Source organism: Aulostomus chinensis, chromosome 15 (genome assembly GCF_037954235.1).
Source record: "Aulostomus chinensis isolate RoL2024-O1b breed Wild chromosome 15, RoL_Achi_v1.0, whole genome shotgun sequence".
Lineage (NCBI taxonomy): Eukaryota > Metazoa > Chordata > Actinopteri > Syngnathiformes > Aulostomidae > Aulostomus > Aulostomus chinensis.
The window spans coordinates 11,230,306-11,236,305 of NC_141334.1; the positions used below are offsets into that span (position 1 = coordinate 11,230,306).

A 6,000-nucleotide genomic window follows, 5' to 3' on the forward strand; every position below is an offset into this window, starting at 1 on the left:
GGCAACCCCTGGGCAAGAACCCACTGACTTACTGTTATTAAATTGTTCCATAAAAAGCCTCAATCCTGGCCTGTTAGACTCAAAAGGATCTCTCTCGGCGTGTTGGGGGCTCGCCACTCTTGCCTCTCTCTCTTTTTTTTTTTTTTTTTCAAAATCTAGCTGTTGGGCTGATCAATAATTAAACTGGGCTGCTCAAGAGCTTCATCATCCTGATCCACTGATCCGGTACCATCACCCCCACAGCTACCAGCTCGTGCATGCAAGGTGCCGATGCAGGGAGCACCCCCCCCCCCCCCCCCAATATAGAGTGAAAACATTTAGGATGAGAATAAAAAAGGACTTACATTCATTTGAGCCACTCTGCAGCTCTGGATGCGCGCGCTTGCCGGGTATCCTCTCCAAAAACTGATTAGTATGCAAACGGGTTTCCAATTCCCCACCACCACCGACGACAGACAATCCACAAATGAATGGAGCCGTGCTGGACAGCTGGACACTGTTTTTGTGTTTTTGGTTGGTTTTGTTTTTTGTTTTGTTTTTTTCAAATTACATCCCCAAAAATGATAGATGAGTCAGTTCCACGCATCTTCTAACCCGTATTGCTGCTCCGGTGAGGAATATTCTGGTCAGGTGAGCGCGTCTGGATCAGCTGAGGAGCTCTGCGCTTTCTGCAAGCGATGGAAAAAAAAGAGCCTGCGGTTGCTCTGACCGGTGTGTCGTTAAACGCTTCTCTCCCTCTTTCAGCATCCAGTCGCTCAGACACGGGGAGCATGTGTCTGTGTTTGAGCCGCTTCAGGGCACCGTGCACCTCACCGACTGAACGCCGATTCCTGCGCCACACAAGGCCCAGCCCCCCTGCTCTCCTCGTCACCCTCCTCCTCCACCACCACCTCCTCCTCCCTTCACTTGAGTTGCTAATTTATTCGGGTAGTGACACAAAAGAGGGGAGGTAGTGGGATACAGTAGGGAAGGAGAGAGATTGGAGAGTAGACTTTGGTGCCCCCCAGCTCCGTTTAGTGGAAGTAGTGGGTGAGACAAAGGAGCGCAGCGAGCAGCAGTTTAGCTCAGCGTGGAATATTATGCATGAAAAATGGCTCATTAACTGCATTTCTTATTTTCTCCCTGTACGTGAAGAGTATTATTATGTGATGTAGAGGCACGCCCTTTGAACGCAAGACTGAGATTTCCACGTCATGATTTCATAGGCTACAGAAAATAAAATTAAATATTTGTATTCAGCTTATTGTGCGAATGTGTTCATTTTGCTTGTTTTTGAAAAATGTTTTGTCCCATGATGTGTGTGTGTGTGGGGGGGGGGGGGGCGGTACTATTATCAGATGAGTAAAACTACATTCACGTCAAAAGTTTTTCATTTCCATATTTTAGCAACATAAAATATATTATAAATATTATTATTATAATATTAGTAGTAGCAGTAGTAGTTAGTAGTTGTAGTACTTGGGATTTAACACCATGGCAAGTGGAGAACTTTAATGTCGTTAAATGTCTAAGGTTTTTGGATGCTGATAGCATAGCAGAAGAAAAGCAGCAAAGCAAGTAGGGCTGAGGTTCTCACACACAAACACACACACACACAATCACAAATTCACCTACACATGCATACACTCACCTCACACACTGACTGCAAGCATCAGCAAGATATAGGAGTCATTCATCACCCCAGATTTTAGGTCAAACCTCCACCTGCGTCTCTGAAGCAAAGCAAGGGAGGAGATGTGGTGGAGGGAGAGGTGGTGGGGAGGTTCCTGGATGTGGGAGGTGTGTAGCGCAGGGTGGGGGGTTGAGGAGTGCCTTGGAGGAGCAGTGGTTGATGCAGGCCAGCGATCAATCCATCCTTGCTTGATTGTGGTCTTTGAGAGTGTGTGTGTGTGTGTGTGTGTGTGTGTGTGTGTGTGTGTGTGTGTGTGTGTGTGTGTGTGCGTGTGAAACAGTCAACAGGGGTAAATAGTGCTTTTATACTTTTCCCATGTTCTTTATTCAGTGTAACATGAAGCTCAAACACTGGGCTGACTTATCTCTTCAGGAAACCTGTTTAAAAAACCAGACAGGAGCTCATCGTATTTACTGCTTTAAATCTGATGAAGTACATTTTGGCCTCAGAATAACTGGATTTCCCACAGTTACTGAGGAAAACAAATTCATATAACACTCCCTTTTTTAGCCTTCAGAATGATGTAATGTAAGATTTAATACAGGTGTTAAGATGTGTGCTTCATGACACTGGGCCCTATCAACAACTGAATATTATCTTCTTTGGTGTTTTGATGGCCCCTGCCAGTAGTGAGCCCTCCCCAGTCTTCCCCCATCTTTATTGCTCGGGATGATGATTTCATATGACGTGTCATCCAACTCACATTCTCGCCCTTTGGCTCTCAACTTGTGACTAACCTCCTGCCCTATAGATGCGCTTGCATTTCTAAGAAAACATACCAAGGGGTTAGCATGAAAAGTACGATTTATAGTAGAGAAAGAACAGGATCCACCAGTCGATTGTGGCTCTTGGATGCGAGTCGTGAGCTGAACGTGTCCTTGGATGTGTTTGTTACAAACAAACAAGGCTTGACACCATGAAAAGACATGGAATCTTAATCAGTTTGGAAAAAGGCATATTCTGCGTTAAATAGTCCCTTAAGGGGTGTTTGTTTCATATTAAATGTCTGTCTCTGTCCTTGGAGACCCCGCGTGTGTGACTGCATCATTCTTGTTGTGTGAACACTTGCCACATGAGTTGCAGCAGTAACAAGGGGCAGATGGCTGAGGACTAACACTTCTGGTAGGGAACCAGTGCAAGATTTATATAATTGCTGCTCATAATAAGTGTACACGCTCTCACTCTCTCTCTGTCCCTCTCTCTCTCTGTGTCTCTCGCTCTCTTCTTTTTCCTTGGATAAAAATACATAAAACGCACACACACACACACACAAAATATACATCATGACTATGGAGTACAGTCAAAGGATTTATTTGGCTGCTATCCTGTTTGTTAGTTCCTCCCTTTAACCTCAAAAGCCACAGCCTGACCACGATAACCCTCAGGCCACATTTCAAATCACATCCCAGATAACGTCAAGTCCTCAATAAGTCATGTATGAATTCAGGCGCCTCGAATGAAGAAAAATCCAGCCTTTTGGTAATCTACTGTTTCCCCACTTTTTAAAAATGATCTTGAACTGTCAATCATGAGCAGAAATAAGCATCACGGTGGAGAGCAGCTAACAACTGGTAGCTGCGGGGTCCTTTAGAAATGCATCGTTAGGAGCTAATGGAGGGGTCTGTCTGTGCTGGCTGTACCATTTGGACTTATTGGCTTGACTTTTCTCTCTTTCCTTTATAAACAGGCACAGAATTGACCGCAGGACTGTGTGGCCTCCGATGTGAATCAAAGCAGTAAATTAGCCAAATTGGTGTGTTTGCATATGCAGTGGGCTGGAACTAATTATCAGATTTCGTCGCTTCAAAAAATTAAAAAAAAAAAAAGTGACTGTTAAAAAAAATAGAAAGTCTTCTTCCTCTGAGGAAAATTATCTGGCTATATGTGAAATAATTTCTTTGGCTGGCAAGCGACACAAAATCCTAGTTCCGTATATCCTGGCAGCTTCACCCTAAAAAAGATCCTCATGTGTCTGTTTCCTCCGTGTTTTATTCCATTCGGTTGTTATCACGTCATCTGTCTGGATTCAGCCCCTTTCACAAACACAAGCTCATATCTGAGGTTCTGCACTTACGTTCAGATTTTTGTCACTTTTCTCTCGCGGCTACACAGATGACATGCAGGTGTCGGCCCCCGGCTATCTGATCCACCTTTCCTGCGTGGCAGGATGAGATGAGGTCACGCGGCAGTTCTGTGGCCAAGAGCAAGAAAGAGAGGCAGCCTAATCAAACCTTCCTTTCCCATAGTCAAAAATATCAAAATAACACCGCCTGTCTTTAATGTGGATTTCATGCAAGAGGAACGCTTTTGGGCAAAGATAACTTTCAATATTTTAAAAGGATATTGTGAAATATTTTTTAAGCTGGATTCAGGAATTTTAAAGGAAAGTTTTTTCATGCTATAAATTGCATGTGAATGTTACATTCGAAAAAAAAAAATCCTGAACAAATGGTCTTTGTTTACCTCTGCTCAGCACAAACAGCCGCTTTCAGCAGCTGTCTTTCTTTTGCTGCCTGCGACAAATAGAGTTGTAGTTTTCCCTTCATCTGCTCCTGCGGGGTATTCTTAGGAAGGTTAGCCTTTCTTTCTTTCTTTCTTTCTTTTTTTTTGTACGCCGAGGCCAATCTGTCTACCAGGCAACCACACAATGGCCCAGTGACTTTGGCTGTTCTTTCAAAGCTACTACAATGTGCATTTCTGCAGATGTCACTAAAACGGGTGCACGAGTTAACCGTATAAGATGTATCGAACATAAACGTCTGGGAGAATTGATTTTGTTCTGTGAACAGAAGAAAAATAAATCTATGCTTCAATTTTGTCGAGTGTTGGCACCACATTTCCTGTGATTTGGTTTCCTACGGAATCTTTTTTAGCTTTTACATGCGTATTGTTTCTGTGAGACAGTATGTGGAGCTTTTGGACTATTTTGAGGGTTGAATTTGATGATAAATAGACAAAGCAAGAAAAGGGACATTGTTATTAGCAGCTATGAGGGGTAGTATTTTCCCACAGCTTTGCAAAATGAGCTCACACCACTTCATTGATTCCTGAAATAAATGCCTAAAGTTCTAATTTCATTGTGGCACCTCCTCGCACCTAAAATACCAACCATGCTCAGGACTTTTTAAAAATCCTCTTTCCGCAAATATCTGAACATTTCAGTCTTATCTTGAATTACGTTGTCTCCGTAATGGGCTCCGAGCTGAAAGAAATGTTAAAACTTGTCTTTCCGTGACTGAATAGCAATAACTTCAGAAGCTGGCCTACTTCCACTTGGCAAGCTTCACCTGAACAAGGCCTCCCGACATCAGCTAAATGGTTGCTGAGAGATATATTTCATATGTCTAAGAGTGAAGGTCTTTTGTCTTATCAACCAGTGATCCTCAAGAAGACAGAGAAAACAGGAAAGCCGCAGGTTTTATAGAGCAAGTTTTAATGCCCCTTTGCTCTTTTACTATCTTTATATACGGACTCGTATCTGAGCAGGAGATAAAACAGTTCCTCTGACGAGCTTCCAGGTTTTGTATGATGCAGGAAATGTAAACGTTACAGACTATCTTAGGTTCTGCTGGTGTGTTGGAGGTATCGTTGCACTCACTTGTCTCATAAGTCTCTTGTGAATCTAACTTACCAGGTGTTTTCCTGCTTTATTTATATGTTTTCTCAGAAACAAGAGCCAACTCTGTGAGGTGCAGTAATCTTGCTGGTCCTGGTGCAAGAGTCCACCACAGGATGCACATCGTCTGGCACCAAGGATTCACCTCAGAAGCCACGGAAGCTGGTTAATATATTAGCATCTATGAACTGTGATCCAAGAGGTGTTTTGGCTCCTATCATAATGCATCCTGTGTCTCAAGATTTTGTGATGACACTTTTTATACCCCCGACCCCCCCCCCCCCCATCCCCTTTCCTCTTCTCTCATCACTTCTTGCTTCCCGTGGACACCACACCAACACAATAACGGCACCGTGCATCCTCATCCCCTTGTCGCTCTCTTCCCCTTCTCATTTATTTCTCCCACCATCTCACTTCCCTCCATATCTCGAACACAAAGTTTTGTTTGGGGTTTTTTTAACTAAGCAAATGTACTAAGTAGGTAGAGCCACTACATTAAGGTGGTCTTGATGAAAGAACTGAAATCCGGCTGTGGGGATGAATTAAAACGATGCTTTCCAATATGTTTGTTCCTTTAGCTGGTTTTATTTTTTGTCTACGGTAGATGAAAAATAAAATGTCTATATCAGCTGTGCACTGTTGTGGGAGTTTTGTCAGCAGGGAATATGACATGAAAGGATTTTTTTTTTTAAAGGCACTCAAAAAAAGCGTA

The 6,000-nt window shown here is 43.2% G+C and overlaps 1 protein-coding gene and 1 long non-coding RNA gene across 2 annotated transcripts in view; one reads left to right on the forward strand and one right to left on the reverse strand.

Moving 5' to 3' along the window:
* Positions 1 to 860, reverse strand: part of dchs1b (dachsous cadherin-related 1b) — an 85,875-nt gene extending 85,015 nt beyond the window's left edge. Inside the window, exon 1 of the mRNA XM_086226345.1 lies at positions 345 to 860. The gene's annotated coding sequence lies outside the window, so the exon portion shown is untranslated. The remainder of the gene's footprint in view (positions 1 to 344) is intronic.
* The window catches only part of LOC147248672 (uncharacterized), a 67,906-nt gene extending 62,483 nt beyond the window's left edge, over positions 1 to 5,423 (forward strand). Inside the window, exon 4 of the long non-coding RNA XR_015119469.1 lies at positions 5,340 to 5,423. This is a non-coding gene — a long non-coding RNA (uncharacterized LOC147248672). The remainder of the gene's footprint in view (positions 1 to 5,339) is intronic.
* Positions 5,424 to 6,000: the final 577 nt, after the last annotated feature.